General features: G+C 40.3%; 1 protein-coding gene across 1 annotated transcript in view; it reads left to right on the forward strand.

Moving 5' to 3' along the window:
- Window positions 1-250: 250 nt before the first annotated feature.
- LOC148148297 (endogenous retrovirus group 3 member 1 Env polyprotein-like) overlaps window positions 251-20,004 on the forward strand; it is a 37,464-nt gene continuing 17,710 nt past the window's right edge. The window contains exon 1 of the mRNA XM_087993507.1: window positions 251-391. The gene's annotated coding sequence lies outside the window, so the exon portion shown is untranslated. The remainder of the gene's footprint in view (window positions 392-20,004) is intronic.

Raw genomic sequence — 20,004 nt, forward strand, 5'->3', positions numbered from 1 at the left:
AGTCCAACACCAGCATCTCCAAATCATGACTACTATTTAATGATTGTCAAAAAAGAAACATTATCTAGCTGCTTAAACATTTCATGGCAATACGAATAATTAAGGGGTGCTTCGCCAAAAGGTGAAGACATTTGCACGTGTTCAAAATGATCAATAAAACGATTACAGTTTTCAGCAAGTAACTCTTACCATTACTGTTACAGGGCACTGTGCTAAATGACCGCTGAGCCAATGCAAATAATAGAATGCAGAAGAGCCACATCTTGTACCCAGCTGGGGTCAGTTCTTTCAAACGTTCTTCCTCCCAAAACGCTAGACAATAAGAAACAACATGTGGACCGACAACATGCTAGAAAATAAGAAGCAGCAACATGCCACACTTATGTTGAAGGTGAGACTTTTTTTTCCTGGTAGAGTATGTATATTGCTTGGACAGAGGCGGAGTTATGATGCTTTCTGTTCACATTTTATCTCCGAGTAACTTATTTGAGTCGGTGTCAAACCGGTTTTTTTTTGTTGTTTGCATATTTTATATGAATGTGTTTCGTTTCCTTGTGCAAGTTAAACGCTGCTCAGATTCAATCACCGATCTTCTTTACCCATTTCAAGCCTCGTATTTTGGACTTTGATCTGTCATTGTTACCAATCACACCTTCAGAAATCGGCCAATTCAACAGCTTCACTTTCTTTTTGTCCAACTCACTTTCCACTGTTGGCAGACTTCTCCGATAAGATGTGGAGAAGGAAGAGTTGGATATTTAATAAACCTTAACTACCACAGTAAGACTTAATTCGAATTTGTAAAGCACTGAACTTTTATTATCTTAACGTCAGAAACCTAACTGAACCAAGCACACAAATGCTGAGGCTAAAAGAACAGGCATCAGCTTGCTGCAATAAGTCAGGGCTATAATGAACTGTCCATTTCGTGAATGAATGGAGCTTCCACAATACTCAAAGAGTTCAAAACAATCCAAAAAATCAGACCAATTGATCTGCACATTAAATATTTCTCTATTAGCGCAACATGGTGAAATATCCATACTATACACAAGATTCACTGCCAGCTAAATTATTCAACAGTTCCTCCCAAATCAACAATTTCTATCACCGAGAGGAAAGGAAATGCGTAAATGCGGATATCATCACCTCTGTGACCCCCTCCAAGTCATCCACCCCTTCTGTCTATAGCGTGTTTCTTTGTAAGTACCAAATGCTAAAACTTGTGCCATAGCCACCTTATGGGAGCACATTCATCATGTGGACTACAATTCAAGAAGACAGCTTGTTATTACTTTCTTAATGGCAAGTAGGGATGGTCTATAAAGTTTGCCAGTGATGCCCCAAATCCTGTGTATAAATAAATAAATATTCCCTAAAACATTGCAAGGTCAGTCAAAATTTAACAAAATTTATTTTCAGTCTGTATAGCAATTAGCTTAGGAACAGCACCCTGCTTTGATTGTGATTAGTCAGTCAACTCAGAACTGACCCTTCATCCTTGTCAAATGAATTACAGAATCCTGACAGTGCAGAAAGAGGTCATTTGGCCCATCAAGACTGTACCAACCACCCAAAGAGTATCCCTCCAGGCTGCAGGAGTAGGCCATTCAGTCCCTCAAGCCTTCTCCACCATCCAGATCATGGCTGATTATCTGTCTTTGCTATTCTCCTGCTCTCATCCCATGTCCCTTCATGTAATTAGTCTCGAGAAACCTATCAATCTATACCTTGAACATATTCAAAGACTGATTTTCCACAACATCCTTTATAATAGATTCTAGTATTTCCTCCACTAGTAACCACAGATGCATGTCTGTAGTGCCTTATCTAATATTCTGCCTTCTTCCTTCCTGAATAGAGGGGCGACATTTGTAACTTTCCAATTTTCATCCAATCTTCCAGCATCAATAGCATTATGAAAGATGACCATAAATATTATTAATTCTATCATCACCTCTTCTGATTCTTTTGGATGAAAATCACTGGCACCTGGATATTTCATTACTTTCAATACTACTAAGTTCTCCAGTACTACTTTCATTTGCCAATAATAATTTCTTTCAGTTTCTCATTCTCACTGATCCCGTGGCTTGTTGTTATTTCTGAATAATTTCTTCTGTCTCATCTGTGAGGATGATACAACTAATAAATTAGCTTCTCTGCCATTCCCCTGTTTGCAACTACAATTTCTCCTGTAATAAATCCACATTTGTTTCTGCCAATCACTTCCGTTTTACTCACATAGAATCATTGAACCCTTGCATTATGGAAAGAGACCATTCATCTTGAACGACGTAAAAGATAATCAGAGGGTTAGATAGGGTGAACAGTGGGAACCTTTTTCCTCGGATGGTGAAGGCTAACACAAAGGGACATTGCTTTAAATTGAGGGGTGACAGATTTAGGATAGATATTAGGGGTAGTTTCTTTACTCAAAGAGTAGTAGGGGCGTGGAACAACCTGCCTGCAACAGTCTTAGACTCGCCAACATTAAATGGGCATTTAAATGGTCATTGGACAAACATATGGATAATAATGGAACTGTGTAGGTTAGATGGGCATCAGATTAATTTTACAGGTCGGCACAACATCGAGGGCCAAAGGGCCTGTACTGCGTGGTAACGTTCTATGTTCTATCTCACTAAGGCTGCACCATTCCCCTGAAGAGCATCACCATTAAAGATTTTACAATTTATTTTTCTGTTTCTCAATAATTCACATCTATGCTCCACCCGTCCTTTAGCACATGTCTTTTTGTGCTAAATTCTGAAATTTTTCCAATCCTCAGTCCTACTACATCTTGGCAAAGATTATACAGTTCCTCCTATGATCTAATATAATCGTTAATTGCCTTTCTTGGCCATGTTTGATTCAGTTTTCCTGCTGAGGTTTTGTACCTTACAGGAACTTATGTTTGTTACAAAAACATGCATCAATTCTTTAAACACTAGCCATTGCTTCTCTTCCATCACGCATTTCAATGTTTTAGAGGTGCCAGTGTTGGACTGGAGTGTACAAAGTTAAAAATCACACAACACCAGGTTATAGTCCAACAGTTGACAACCACCTGATGAAGGAGCAGCGTTCCAAAAGCTAGTGCTTCCAAATAAACCTGTTGGACTATAACCTGGAGCTGTGTGATTTTTTAACATGTCAATACATTTTCTCAATCCATCACAGCCAACTTTCCAGCCACATCTAGCTTCCTTTGTTTAACCTTAAGACCCATCTTTAGATTGAATGTATTGTTTTCAAACTTAATTGAAAATTCCATCATATTGTGGTTAATCTTTCCAGAAGAATTTCTGCGAGGAGAAAGTGAGGGCTGCAGATGCTGGAGATCAGAGCTGAAAATGTGTTGCTGGAAATGCGCAGCAGGTCAGGCAGCATCCAAGGAACAGCCCTGAAGAAGAGCTTATGCCCGAAACGTCGATTCTCCTGTTCCTTGGATGCTGCCTGACCTGCTGCGCTTTTCCAGCAACACATTTTCAGCTCAGAGAAGAATTTCTGCAACAACTTTATTAATTCACTCCTTCACAATGCATAATACTAGATCTAAAAGAACCCATTTCCTAACTGGTTGCTTAACATACTGTCTGGAAAACCACTTTGTACAACCTTCAGGAATTCACCTACCACAGCATTCATGGTCATTTAAATTGCCCAGTCTATATCTAAATTGAAATTAACCAAGACTATTGAATTACTCCTGTTTCATGTAGCTCCAATCACCTGATTTATACCATGCATTTATACAAATATGTTTGGTGGCCTACAAACAATTCTACCAAGCTCTGTCTAAACATTTTCCATGCCCTGTTTTTCCCATCCTCCTTGTACAGGTCCCACATGTCCAGAACCCGTCGCAATACCCCTGAGATGTAATGCCCCTGTTTTATTCCATTTTTGCAGCAGTGCTTTCTATAATATTTCTATAACCACTAGCACACAGTATTGGGAGTAACATTTAATGTTTTATTCTTCAATCATTTTCCTGGTTTCTTTACCACTGCTTTCAGATCCTCATCCCTATTTGTACTTTTATCATTGGTACAAATGTAGACCATGAGCTCTGGCAGTGCTCACTCCCTGAAAAAAAGTGACTGGTGACATCTTGGTGACCTCCTTAACACTGATATCAGAGAGGTAACATATCATTCTGACGTTATGTCCATGTCGCAGAAACATCCATCCATTCCTTCAATTATTGATCTCCTACTAATGCTTGCTTTCCACTCTTCTTCATTGCCAAATATGTAGCTGGGCTGGTTGTTGTATCACAACTTTGACTCCTTCTACATTCCTCCACACTCTCCCCACCAACAAAATGTAAAATCATTTAGTGAATAAGATAGATTCAAGGAACTCCTGCCAAAGGTATGGCAAAGGGATTGCTGCTGGGAGTTGAACTCTTGATAACTTGTAATAACAATTTGGATGAAGGGATGGAAGGTGTGGTAGCTAAGTTTGCTGATGTCATCAAAATAGGTCAGCCAGTGAGCTGTGAAGAGGACATAAGGTGCTCACAAAGAGATGTGGATCAGTTACGTGTGTGGGCAAAGATCTGGCCGATGGAGTAGGATGTGCGAAAGTGCGACATTGTGTATTTTGGCAGATTAAAAAAGGAGCATTATCTAACCGTGAGAAACTGCAGAACTTCTGGTCGCCCAGTTATAGGAAGGATATTATTAAGCTGGAGAGGGTTCAGAAGAGATTTACCAGGATGTTGCTGGGTATGGAATGTTTGAGTTATAAAGAAAGGCTAGGACTTTTTTTACTGGAGTGTAGGAGGTTGAGAGGTGATCTGATAGAAGTTTATAAAATAATGAGAGGTATGGATAGAGTTGATGGTAGTTGTCTTTTCCCCAAGATGGGGAGTTTCAAGACGAGGCAGCATATTTTTAAGGTGAGAGGAGAGAGAATTAAAAAAGACATGAGGCATTTTTTGTTTTACACAGAAGGAATGGTGACTGCAGGTACAATTATAATGTTTCAAATATATTTGGATGAATACATAAATAGGAAAGGTTTGGAGGGATATGGGCCAGGAGCAGGCAGGTAGGACTAGTTTAGTTTGGGGTTATTTTCGGCATGGACCCGTTGGACCAAAGGGTCTGTTTCTGCACTGTATGACTCTTTGACTCTATAACTCTGAGATGCTGAGAGATCTGGGTGTCATTGTACATGAATTACCAAAGTTTAGTATGCAGGTTTCTTTAGTAATGGATTTCTATAAATTAATTACTACATGGAAAACGTTTAAACACTAAATCCCACTTACTTCCCAAAATAATGTCAGAAATTGTATATCTCACCTATAGAATCATACTTAATGTGTCCTTCACTCTGTTTCACATGCCCGTTCCATATTTGAATTTGAGAAAATTAGAGGTGTTTTTATCATTCGTGCAAAAAGTCTCATAAATGATGCAAAGATAACTTGCTTCACAACATCACACGTAACCCAAAGCAAATGAAGAAAGCAATACAATTTGGTTGCATTGTTTTCAGTGGTTCCTTTTCAAATGAGTTTGCATCACTAAATACAGCACTTGCCATGAATCAGTAAAAGATGGCAATGTTTAGAATATGTTTACAACATGACTTTTGTTTGTCTAAATACTCATTGGTGTATTTAAGAATGGTACCTGGATGCAATTTGTTTAAAACAGCTGAGAATTGGTTTATCACTAAAAATAATTTTTAGTCAATGTCTATAATTTCATCTGCGAGTAACTTGATTTTAAAGAAATGAGAATGACAGGACCATTTGCTGCTTGCATTCTTGAATAGCAATCAGCTTTTAACTAAACTTAAAAGCAAATTATGTTCAGTGGCTTTTGAAATGTGATAATTAATGTCTTTGTAATATCAGAAATATCCTAGAAAACGATCTCATTCCAAGCAGGCCAGGAGGAGCACCCTAAATTTCAAATGGCTGTCAAGGCCTGAATTTCTTCATTTCTGGCTCATTCTGAAAAATTACTGGTTAAATCTCCATGATCGTATACCAGGTCACCAATGCCTTGTTTTTCAAAGCAACAAATCATGTGGCTGTTGTGGTCAACATAGATATATAGATAATAGGTGCAGGGGTAGGCCATTTGCTCCTTCGAATGCGCTATCATTCAATATGACCATGGTTGATCATGCAATTTCAATATCCCACTCCTGCTTTCTCTCCAAACACATCGATCCATTTAGCCACAAGGGCCACGCCCAGCTCTCTATTGAATATATCTGACGAACTGGTCTCAGCAGCTTTCTGTGAGCAAGAATTCCACAGGTTCACAACTCTGAGTGAAGAAATTCTTCCTCCCTTTAGTCCTGAATGGCTTATATGTAAGTCTTAGATTATGCCCACTAGTCTGGACTTTCCTAATATCAGGAACATTCTTCTCGCATCTAGTCTGTCCAGTCCCATCAGGATTTTATGTTTTTATGAAATCCCACCTCATTCTTGTGAGTACAATTCTAGTGAGTACAAGCCAAGTCAATCCAGTCTTGCTGCATATGTCAGCCCTGTCATCCCAGGAATCAGTCTGGTGAGCCTTTGCTGGATTCCCTTAACAGCAAGAATGTCTTCCTCAGAACAGGAGACTGCCCACAATACTCAAGGTGTGGCCTCACCAAGGCCCTGTAACCGCAGCAAGCCATCCTTCCTCCTATACTCAAACATGGAGTACTATTGCTTTCACCTCAATGGCTGGCTTTCTATAGGTACTTATGGTAGTTAAAGTGCCCTCAGATCATCCAGGAGTCTATCAATTGCAAGGGATTTCACCCTCTCAATCTCAAGCTAATTTGTGACCATTGTCAGGATGTGTCTGTACCAAATAGTTTGTGTTGCTACAAAGCTTGTGTCTCAGGATTCTCTTCTGCATTTTGGAATGAAAGTCATCCTTGTCATTTTTGGGAATTTAGAGCTGGTTGTGGTTTCACATTAGCTATGAGTAATGACTACCTGACTCTGGCAAGTTTCTGCAAACGCCTTTTATTGAACTATTGTACATAACAATGTTCTTTCAGTACATCTTTCACTAATACCAACTATTCCATTTTACTTCGTAGTCTCTTGTGCATGACTATCTGATGTGACTGTTACATCATGATATACATCACCATTTCATTATCATAGCAATTTTCATTATATTACATCTCCTCCCAAGTACAGGTACACAATCCTGAAGGGTTCTCGTGAAGTTTTTTCTCCATAACAAGGCTGTTTGGCATGCAAGCAGTTAACCCAACTCCACTCCCACTTGACCCACATCACTCAGATGTGACATGGGGGCGTGGCCCAATACTGGCAGGCCTCAATTCTGTCTCACAGGTGCATCTGCTGTTCGGTAAGATTTTTAAAATTTCACCGTTAAACTGTCACTTATTCTGAAATCCGAAAAATTCCAAATTCCAAAAACTAAATGGTCCTGAGGGTTTCGGATAAAGGATTGTGTAGAGCACTGTATCAGCCAATGTTTTGCAATAACATTATTTTACTAGATCTTCAAAAAATATACATTTTCACCTATCCCTACACACTTGACCCCACCACACTGCATGCCCTCCTCAACCCAATGTCCAAATTTCACTGATCAAGTTCCTGTGGTACATTCACAGTTCACCCTGATCTTATTTTCAGCACCATTGATGGGAATGATGCTCATCATCCATTTCTGTAACATAATTAGCCTTATTTGAGGCAAACAGTGTTATTCATTTCTCATATTCCCATATTAATTTGCTCTCACAGCCTTGAGTATTAATGTTTTTCCATCTGAACATTCCCACCAGAATTTAAACATTATAAGAACATGTTAGCTTCTCCTGTTTAAGGAATGTGCTTTCTGACTTCTGACCCAAATCTTCTGGTTTAGCACCAATGTTGATAAAATCCTTGCGCTATGCTTGGAATATAAAAGTTCTTATATTTTCTCTTTTGGTCATTCTCAGTTGTTACACACTATTATTCTATCTTGAGATAGCATCCCTACAGTGTGGAAGCAGGCCATTCAGCCCATCGAGACCACATTAACCCTCTGATAAACATCCCATTTCGACTTGCCCCCACATCTATCACCATAACCCTGAATTTTCCCTAGGCCAATCCACCTAGTAGGCACATCCATGGACAGTATGAGCAATTTAGCATGGTCAATCCACCTAACCTTCACATCTTTGGATTGTGGGAGAAACCGGATGACTGGAAGAAACCCAAGTGGACATGGAAAGAAAATGTGAACTTCACAAAGACAGTCACCCCACGGTAGAGTGATATTTCATCTGAGGTTTTGCTGTGGCAATTAAATATTCATTTTTAGCCTTCTGTCCATAAGTAACTATGCCACCAAATATCTGTTACTCAACAATGTTGAGGTAATTAAGTAAAGCTGAATTCCGATCATGATTCCTGGTCATTGATATCTTCATGGTTCTCACTTTCCTCTTGGCTTCTCCATCGCTCAATGCATGAAGAGGAGATTGTGTAATGTGATGAATTCTGAATTCTGTTGTAAATCTCTGGATGTATTCATTCCTGAATTTCAGATCATTGATTCAAACACTCTCATTTTGAACCCAGTGAATGGAAACAATTTTCTTTGGTTCTTCCATCAATGTTTCAGCTGTTGTTGTGTGATTTAACATTTGTAGGAACATTTAATCACCTGGAAGAGTAGTTTACTATGATCAAATATGCGTTCTCTTGAGAATTGAGGAGATATAGTCCCAACATTTGCTATGTCCTGTGTGGGAGTTTTAAAAATACCAAGGGTTAGAACAGAGAAAATAGAGAATAGAACATAGAACAATACAGCGCATAACAGGCCCTTCGGCCCTCAATGTTGCGCCGACCTGTGAACTATTTCAGCTTGATCCCCCTACACTATCACATCATCATCCATGTGCTTATCCATGGATTGTTTAAATCTCCCTAATGTGGCTGAGTTAACTACGTTGGCAGGCAGGGCATTCCACACCCTTACCAATCTGAGTAAAGAACCTGCCTCTGATATCTGGCTTAAATCTATCACCCCTCAATTTGTAGCTTTGCCCCCTCATACAAACTGACTTCATTATCCTAGGAAAAAGACTTTCACCATCTACCCTATCTAATCCTCTGATCATCTTGTATGTCTCTTTCAAATCCCCTCTTAGCCTTCTTCTTTCCAATGAGAACAGATCCAAGTCTCTCAGCCTTTCCTCATAAGACCTTCCCTCCAGACCAGGCAGCATCCTGGTAAATCTCCTCTGCACCTTTTCCATTGCTTCTACATCCTTCCCGAAATATGGCGACCAGAACTGTAAGCAATATTCCAAGTGTGACCGCACCAGCAGTTGCAGCATGATATTGCGGCTCCAAAACACAATCCTTCTACCAATGAAATCTAACACACCATTTGCCTTCTTAACAGCACTATCAACCTGGGTGGCAACTTTCAGGGATCTTTGTACATAGACTCCAAGATCCCTCTGCACACCCACACTACCAAGAATCTTTCCATTGACCCAGTACTCTGCTTTCCTGCTTTCCAAATTTGTCAGCTTCAAGGAGACCAGGATTTGAAAATTTGCATAAAGGGGATACATTTGGAAGTTTATTCATCTTTAATCTTAAGCTTACTTTGTACTATTTACATAAATTGAAGTCATGGTAGAGGAGCTGGCCATTTAGAATGCCCATTCTGTGACATATGTGAATTATGGACAATTTACGTGATTTAAATGAACACATTTGCAGGAAATGTTAGCTGGTGCAGCAACTGAGGATCAGGTTTCAAAACTCAAGCAATGGCAGGATTATGGGGCTTCTGCAAATTTGAGAGTTACATGGATATTGTTTTCAGAGAGGTTTTCACACTGCAGGTTAGGGGTATGAAGGCACGTACTAATGGGTGACCCACTGTCCAAGAGAACCAGGCAGGGACTGTGGGAGTCCCCTGAGACCCTGCCCAGGAGTTGTTTTCCTTCCATTCCGGATACTGGAGTAAGCAATAGTTGCTCTGAGGAGTGCAGCAAGCTCCAGGCACGTGGCATTGCAGGTGGACCAGCTGTACAGGGCAGAAGGAAGAGGAGTCAAAAACAAGTACTGATAGAGCATTCCGTAGGTGGAAGGGGCAAGTTAGGATGAAGAAATAAGAAATGTACAAATGAATACAGATAGCTTAGACAAATGGACCATTAATGCGGAGGAGTATGATGTTATCAGTTTTGGTTGGAAGAATAGAAAGGCAGTCGATTTTCTAAATGAAGAGAAACCTCAGGGTGATTTAGTACAAAGGGTTTTAGGTATCCTCATGCATGTATTGCAGAAAGCCAGTGTGGAGGTACAGCAGGTAATAAGGAGGGCAAATACGATTTTAGCATTTATTGCTAAAGGAATAGAGTATAAAAGTAGGGAGGTGTTGCTGCAACTGTACAAGGCATTAGTGAGACTGCACCTGTTTGTCTTATGAAGAGAGATTGAGCAGTTTCAGCCTGTACTTGCTGGAGTTTAGAAGGGTGAAAATAGATCTAAGTGAGGTATATAAAGTGCTAGTGAGGATTGATAAAGTATACATAGAGATGTTGTTTCCTCATGTCGGTCAATCAAGAACAAGAGGTCATAGTTTTAGGATGAGGGGTAGCAGATTTAAAAAAAGAGATGAGGAGAAATGAATCGTCTGAAAAGAGCCATGAATCTTTGGAGTTCACTACTCCAGAATATGGTGGATGCAAGGACATTGAGTAAATTTAAAGAGGAGATAGACATATTTTTAATTAATAATATATTAAAGGGTGATGGGGAATGGGTAGGAAAATGAAGTTGAGGCTGAGATTGGATCACCCATGATAATATTAAATGGCACCCCAGGCTCCAGGAGCTGAATTTCCTATTCCTGTTCCCAGTTCTTATGTTCTCAAGGGAAACTAGGGACAGGCAATAAATTCTGCCTCAGCAAGTGACGCCCATGTCCCATGAGTGAATAAAAAAAATGCATCCATTACCACGGTAGCTTTCTTTAATGTCCTAGGATTCATTCCATCAGGTCCAGTCTTTAATCCCATTCACATCCATCCTGCTTTTTCTCCCATGATCGTCATTGTATTTATTTCCTCACCTCCTTTTACACCTTGATTATTTAGTAATTTTGGAATACTTCTACAGTGGTATTTTCTACACTGAAGACTGACATAAAGTATTTATTCAGCTCATACGTCATTTCCACAACATAGCCTGTACGTGAATGCATGCAATATAGTCAATATGATAGAGTTCCTGAAGAAGGGCTTATGCCCGAAACGTCGATTCTCCTGTTCTTTGGATGCTGCCCGACCTGCTGCACTTTTCCAGCAACACATTTTCAGCTCAATATGATAGAGTTCCAAGTGCAGATTGCTCTGTAGAATTGTGACACTGTAGCAATATCACGGCCCTTGTTGAAGGAAGGGCAGAACATTTCCTGGTTATAGGTGTTAAGGAAGATAGGAAAAGAAGAAAGGGAGGTGAGGTGCTGGTATTGGTTAAAGAGAGCACTCCGGTCCTGGAGAAAGAGAATGTCTGAGGGGATTTCAAGGACAGAATTGATTTGGCTAGAGCTAAAACAAAACAGATCCAGTTACAATATTTGGTGTAGTCTACAGATTACCAATTAGTGAAAAGGATGTAGAGGAATAGTTATGCAAGGAAATTGCAGGGAGGTGCAAGACAGTAGATATAATTGGGGGACTTCCTGGATATAGGCTGAGATTTTTAAAATTCATTTGTGGGGTGTGGGAGTTGCTGGCTGGCCAGCATTTTATTGTGTGTACCTAGTTGCCCTTGAGAAGATGGTGGTGAACTGCCTTCTTGAACCGCTGCAGTCCACCTACTGTGGGTTGACCCACCATGCCGTTAAGGAGGGAATTCCAAGAGTTTGACCCAATGACAGTGAAGGAATGACAAAGTATTTCCAAGTCAGGAAGGTGAGTGGCTTGGAGAGGAAGATGGTGGTGCTCTCATATATCTACTGTCTTTGTCCTTCAAGATGGAAGTGGTTGTGGGTTTGGAAGGTGCTGTCTGAGGATCTTTTATGAATTCCTGCAGTTCATCTTGTAGATAGTATATACTGCTGCTACTGAGCATCAGTGCTGGAGGGAGTGGATTCTTGTGGATGAAGTGCCAATCAAATGGGCTGCTTTGTCCTGGATGGTGACAAGCTTCTTGAGTGTTGGGATTGCACTCATGTAGGCAAGTGTGGAGTATTTCATCACATTCCTGACTTGTGCCTTGTAGATGGTGGATAGACTTTGAAGAGTCAGGAGATGAGTTACTTGCTGCAGTATTCCTCGCTTCTGACTAACTCTTGTAGCCACTGTGTTTATGTGAAAGCCCAGTTGAGTTTCTAGTCAATGATAACTCCCATTTGCTTAACCAATCAGTACCGCTCTGTCAACTGTTTGTATCCTTTTTGCAACTTGCTATACTACCTATTTTTGTGTCAGCTGTAAATCGAATACACAGCCATGTCATTAATACGTATTGTAAAGAGATGTCATCCCACCACCGATCTGTGGAAAGTCACTAGTCAGAGGTGACCAACCTGAACAAGAATTCCTTATCTCCACTTGCTGTATCCAATTCTATATCCAGGCCAATATACAAGCTCCAACACCATGCAATCTTATCTTAAAACTTAACCTTACGTGATGTGGTAATTCTATGGCTTTAAGGGGTGTATTTTGTCCTGGTGTTTTTTATGAAGAGAGATTACGACAGAGGTGTAGAGTGGTCTGCTCCAAGCCAATAAAGTAAACAGCTTGTCGTGACTTTGATGAAGAAAGACTGAGGCATTCAGTGTGGGAAAAAAGGGACTGAAATGGACTGTGGTAGTGAATGTTTGCATGCTTAGAGTCAATGTAATGTATGTGTATTGTAATTTACTAAGAATGGAAAACTAAAGGTTTTTACAGATGAAGCCATCTTTATATAATGATGGTTCTTTCTTTTTCAGGGGTGTTTGCATCTCAATACTACTACAGGTGTATTTGTCCTTTTTTCAGGAAGGAAGGTTGAGACAGAGGTGTTGTGCAGTCTGCTCAAAACCAATAACGTAATCAGCTTTTAAGGCCTTGGGTTTGTTTTTTAAAGTTGGAAAAATAGAAGCAGTCTGAATGAGTGAGTCAAACTCTGACACAACCAAGATTTTTAGTTTTAGCTTTCAGCAGTTTTGGGGGTTTTAAAGCTGGGTTAGGAAGCTCTAATTCCTCTCTCTGTTACAGCTAAAAGCTGGGGTTCTCTTCCTGCTGCGAGAATTGCTTATGAGACTATTTTACTGAATTTGTCTTTGCTAAGCTGTATTTATGGGATGTGTGATGGTGTTGCTCCTTTACCCAGATTATGTTGTTCTTGGTGGGGTTTTTTCAGAGTAACCAGTGATTCTGAAAAGTCTGGCTTGGATGGGGTTTAGGGCCAATTTGATTATAACTAACAGATATAAACAAAATGAAAGTGGAGTGGCTAGTTCTCCCAGCTCAGCTTTTCTCAGGTTTGATTTAGGTTTTGGCAGTCTGTTTATTCACTGAAAGCAGGCAGGCAGTTTTGAGGCTGCTGGTCCAAGAAACAGCTCCATGGAAGAAGGTGTCCCATGCTGAATCCCTCCCTCTCCTGTAAGACCCTGTGTTTGATTATACCTTTTGAGCCAAAGATTATTTATGGGGATTGTTGCAAGGATTCTTACAACGGGTGCAACATGTACAATTTTGAAATAGTCTCATATTCTTGTCTTTAAAACGTTCTATGAATGTAAGCGGATTGTGATCTGTGTACACAATCCTCTCAGACACATTGTTCATGACATACACATTAAAATGTTATAAGGCCAGTATCAAACTTAATTGTTCCTTTTTAATCGCGGAGTATTTTCTCTGATGGACGATGATCTTCTTTGAAAGTAACCAACTGGCAGTTCAATCCCATCCTCATCTTCCTGCAGGAGGACAGCACCAAATCCGATGTCACTAACATCGATGGCGATTTTAAAAGGTTTTGAAAAGTTTGGTGTAGCTAAAACTGGTTTGGTGGTTAATATGGCTTTCAAATGGTCAAATGTCTCCTGGCCTTGTTCTGTCCACTGAAACGTTGTGTTCTTCTTCAGCAAATCAGTTAACGATGCCACTACACTGCTGAGGTTTGGAACAAACTTCCGATAGAATCCACTGCGTCCTAAGAATCAAAGCACCTCTTTCTTTGAGGTTGTTTGTGGAAATTCCTCAATGGCCTTCGTCTTTGCATTCTGTGGGGTCAACCTTCCATGACCGATGTTATGTCCCAAGAACATCGCCTCTGCTTTTGTGAATACTGTTTTATTTAAGTTTATCACCAGTTTTGCTTCTCGTATTTGTTCAAAGAGCTCTGAACTGTCCCTTGTGATCTTTCCAGGACTTACTACAGATCACTGCATCGTCTAAATAGACTGCACAGTTTGTTAACCCAGCCACAACTCTGTTCATCAGTCTTTGCAATGTAGCGGATGTGTTCTTCATTCCAAAGGGCATCACTTTAAACTGATATAACCCATTTGGGGTTATAAACGCAGAAATGTCTTTTGCTGTCTCTGAAAAAGGTACCTGGCAGTAACCACGCATTAAGTCCAACTTGGTGATGTAACTGACTTGTCTGACTTTCTTGATACAGTCCTCCAATCTAGGAATTGGATATGAGTCTGATTTTGTAATGGCATTGACCTTCTGATAATCCACGCAGAATCGTTGAGTCCCATCAGTTTGGGAACTAAGACGTTTGGCGAACTCCACTCACTCTGGCTCAGTTTGATGATGTCCTCGTTGAGCATGGCCTCCACCTCCATCTGGACCTGCCTGGCTTTGAAAGGATTAAGCCAATAAAGGTGTTGTTTTATCGGAGCAGCATTCCCTACGTCAACTTCATGTACAATAGCATTAATCCTTCCCATCTGATTCTTACATACGTCCTTATACGGCTGTGACAAACCTTTCAACTGCGTTCTGTGCTCCTGAGACAGATAGCTTACTAACCTATCCCTGTCCTCAAGGACTTCATCATTTTTTAATCTATTTTGAGGGACATCAAAATCCGCATTATCTGGATTTGATTTCTCACTCTGTGGGGCAGTAACTAACACCTGTTTCTCGAGTTCTTTCTCTCCAGTTTAATACAATTTCAACATGTTCATATGACACACCCAATACCTTTTTTTTTCTATCTGGTATCTTTACTAGATAGTTAACCTGACTCAAATTTTTCTCAATTTGTTTGAGGCCACTAAATCTGGCTTTGAAAGGATCTCCTATCACTGGTGACAGTACTAACACGTCATCCCCCTGGGAATAAGACCGATCTCAGAGCTTTTACCTGCCACCTATTTCATTCTATGCTATGCCCCCTTTAGGTGCTGTTTAGCTAACTCACCTACTCGATTTACTCTCTCACTCACCTCCGATACATAATCTAAATGTGAGATCTCCGACTTTGGTCCCATCAATTCTTCTTCAATTAATTTCAAAGAGCCTCTCACTTCATGCCCAAATATTAACTTGAAGGGAGTGAACTGAGTAGATTTGGGTGGGTCATCTCTAATGACAAACAATACGAATGGGATACCTTTATCCCAATTATTCAGGTAATCCTGACATGATGCTCTCCACATGGTCTTCAAGGTCTGATGCCACCTTTCTAAAGCTCCCTGGGATTCAGGATGATACGCCCTGGATTTAAAGTGTTGTATACCTGAGTTACCCATAACCTCCTTAAACAGCGAGGCAGTATAATTTGACCCTTGGTCTAACTGAATCACTCTGGGAAGCCCATTCCATGTGAAGAAAGCCACTAACCCCTCTACTACCCCTTTTTGCCTTTATACTCTGTAATGGAATTGCCTCCCGAAATCTGGTAGGCACATCCATTATGGTTAACAAGTACTGGTTCCCACTTTTAGTTCTCGGGACGGGACCGACACAATCAATTATAACCCACGTGAAAGTTTTCTTCAAATGTGGGAATTAGATACAAAGGTGCTGGCTTTATTACCGCCTGTGGCTGACATTTGACATGTATGATACATAAGGGCAAAAGTTAACTACATCCTTGTGCATTCCAGGCCAATAAAAATGTGTTTTACCTTAGCCTGAGTCTTTTGTATGCCTAGGTTGCTACTGGCAACACAATCTGGTGCACTTCGGCCCATTTCTCCTCTGCACTAGCCCCGTGGTCTCCATTTTTGTCTTAGGATTCTATCTTTAAGATAAGAACCCTTGGGAATATTTTCTGCCTCCTTTTCAGAGTATGCTAAATCGGAAATTTTCAATTTCTTTAAGGACCTTAAGCTCATAACATTTGTTTAAAGCCAAGTCGTTTAATCAATCAATTTACATCTGGAACACAATATCTTACAGTAGCCTTTAAAATAAGAAAACATTAGGGTATAGGCTATCTCCTTAATATATTTTGAGGGGATATGGTCTCTTGTCCATTACAGTGATGTACCTTGTTGAATGCTTTTTGGAAGCCCAAATGCAACGCATCTACTTATACAATGTTTATCAGAATAGTTACAGGAATGAGAAACTTCAGTTACAAAGATAGGTTAGAGAAGTTGGGACTCTTTCTTGGAGGGGATAAAGCTCAGAGAAGATTTGATTGAAGTTGTCAAAATCATGAGAGTCTTGGGCAGAGCTGACAGCATGAAACTGTCAGTGAGAATAACAGGGCAAGGATTAAAAGTGAATTTGCAAAGAAAGTGAATGTAATCTGAGAAAGCAAAATGTTTTCACATAATGTGTGGCTCACGTCTGAAATACACTGCTGGAAGTGTGTTGAAGTCAGGTTCAAGCAAGCATCGAATAGGGCATTGAAATAATGCATAGAGTTCTAAGGAAAGGGCAGGAGAATGGGACTAAATCATAGCTTATCCGGAGAGCTAATGCAGACACACCTGGCTGAATAGCCTTCTTCTACACCATGACAATCCTGTAGTTCTCACTAAAAATTGCACAGATATGGCCGGATGATATGAGATCTTCATTTATTTTGAAATTTTTCAGGCACCACATGGATTGTTGTATATGAGCATCATACTTGGCTAATCCCAAGAAACCTCCATCAATTCAGGCGATGGAAAGGGCAGTGATTACTCAATAGATTTGACATCAATACTATCTTTCATGGTATCTTTTACCTTGATAGATTCTTTTGATGTTTATTTTCTTGTTTTGAAGTCTTTGGTTGATCATTTTCCTTTTCAGATTTCATCTTAAAGCGCCAATTTGTAATTAAATTAAAGCCTTCACTGTTGCTATCATGGTGATATCACAAGTCTTGTGGATTGGGGTTCTGTTCTACACAATGGAGAGATAACAATCCTTGTCTCTTCTAGTATTTTGTGGCCTGTAATGGCTTCCCCTTATTTCTGAGTGACTCTTGTTTGACTCTGGTAAGTTTCTGCAAACTATTTTGCTTACACTATTGCTCATAATACTGTCCTTTGTAAGTACATCTCTCACTGCTACAGTCTATTTGATTATTTCTTCACAGTCTCTTGCTTGGAACTGGTCATATCATTGTTACATTGGATAAATATCACCATAGCCTCTTCGTGTCTGATCTCATTGCACTGCACAAAGTTTCCAGCGAGCTGCCACAAGGTGCAGTCGCAACATTTACAGCTCCACACAACATCAGGAACTCCCTTCTTAGAGACATAGGCTCCCCTAAAGACCTGGCTATTGACGGTTTAAGAAATTATACCCGTGAGCCCAAGAATAAATAAAAGAGAAGCCATAGCACAAGTGGGTAATAATGGAACAAATTATTGGATTGCTCCAAATGCACTTCATGTAACTTGACGTATCTGGATGCACACTTTAGTATGAACCATCAGTGCTGTCCAAAATAGTCCTAGTTTAATACGCTCTTGACAACATCTCTTTGCACAGAAGAGGGAGCTGCAGTAAGAGGGACATGCAGAATGACCAGCAGCTAAGGTGAAGGACGGGGGAAGGCTGGAGGAGCTAGTTGTGACCATGGTGCCTGCAGCCACACACCTGGTTGTCAGTGAAGGCCACTGCAGATTCTTTCATGCAAGTTTCACTCAAATACATTGGATTGAGATCATCAGGCAGGGCTATCAAAAACCCTTTGTGCTCACTCCCAACCAAAACAAATTTATTCCAAGCCAGCCAACAAGAATTACATCCAAGTCCTCTCTTCCTCAAAGGCTAATTATCCTGTTGATCAAAACCAATGTAACTAAAGGCTGACATATCTGATGACCTGCTTCTTAGGGTCTTAAAAACTCTGACTGCAGAGATAGTGATGCATTGGAAACTTCTTTATTGCAAAGGGTGGAGAAAAAACGTCGAGGAGATTTGTTGCAATTGTATACAACTTTGGTAAGGCTACATCTGTGTGGTTTTGGTCTCCTTACTTAGAGAGGATTGTACTTGCATTGGAAAGAGTTAAGAGGACATTTGCACATTCCTGGAATGAGGGGATTGTCAGATAAGGAAAAGTTAACCAAGTTGGGCTACATTCATTGAGATTAGCAGTATGACAGGTGGTCTGATTGAAATATATAAGGATCTAAGGGGTTCGATAGGGTAGATGCTGAGAGGATGTTTCCCCTGGTCCAGGAATCTTGAAGTAGGAGATTCCTTTTACAAATGCAGTGTCTCCCATTTAAGTCAGAGTTGAAGAGGAATTTCTTAATGAGCTGCTAACCTTTGGAATTCTATTCTACAGAATGTAGTGTGGTCTAGGTCACCTAATACATTTAAGGTGAATGAAAACTACTTTTCCTCTAAAAGGAAATCAGTTGCTTTGAGGGGAATGTGTCAAAATGGACTTGCAACAACAATCAGATCAGCTATACTGTTATTGAATGGGGGAGAAGACTGAATAAGTCTTCTTGCCACTGTTTCTTACAGTCTTGTGCTCTAAACACCTGAATGTTATTCTCTATGTGAATGGATGTTTCAACCAAGTAAGATCAAAGAAAATGCAAGATTTAAACATCAGGGTCATAACATTGCGATCTCAACCTAAATGAATCCCTTGTGGTATTATATTGTTTTTTCATCCACTTCCCTTTATTCTTACATGGATCATGTTTTGAGGCTTGAATTGAGCTGGAGGCAGGTTGTTCTTAAGACTATCTCATCATCACATATGCAGGGGGAAGGCCAGTCAACAGGCATGAGGCAAAATTGTGCAGCTGTGTCCAAGATAGTGTGATACTGTAGACACAGAACATAGAAGAGTACAGCACAGAACAGGCCCTTTGGCCCACGATGTTGTGCTGAGGATTAATCCTAATCTGAAGTAAAATAACCTAATTTACACACCTCTGAATTCACAGCTGTCCATGTGCATGTCCAGCAGTCGCTTGAATGTCCCTAATGACTCTGCTTCCACCACTACCATGCATGGCAATGCATTCCATGCATTCACAACACTCTGTGTAAAGAACCTACCTCTGATATTTCCTCTATACCTTCCTCCTAATATTTTCAAACTATGACTCCTTGTACCAATCAATCCTACCCTGGGGAAAAATCTCTGGCTATTGCCTCTCATTACCTTGTATACCTCAATCAAGTCACCTCTCTTCCTCCTTCTCTCCAGAGAGAAACGTCCAAGCTTAGTCTTCGTAAGACAAGCCCTCCAGTCCAAGCAGCACCTGGTAAACCTTCTTTGCACCCTCTCCAAAGCCTCTGTATCTTTCCCATAGTAGGGCGACTAGAATTGGACACAATATTCCAAGTGTGGTCTCACCAGGGACCTATAGAGCTGCAGCAAAACCTCGTGGCTCTTAAACTCAATTCCCCCTGTTAATGAAAGCCAAAACATCATATGCTTTCTTAAAAACCCTATCCACTTGGATGGCAACTTTGAGGGATCAATGCACTTGAACACCATGATTCCTCTGTTCCTCCACACTGCCAAGAATCCTGTCTTTAATCCTATATTCAGCATTCAAGTTTGACTTTCCAACATGCATCACTTCCCAT

This window comes from Chiloscyllium plagiosum, unplaced genomic scaffold, assembly GCF_037043375.1.
Source record: "Chiloscyllium plagiosum isolate Xiang-an unplaced genomic scaffold, Cpla_swu_hap1 HiC_scaffold_13, whole genome shotgun sequence".
NCBI lineage: Eukaryota > Metazoa > Chordata > Chondrichthyes > Orectolobiformes > Hemiscylliidae > Chiloscyllium > Chiloscyllium plagiosum.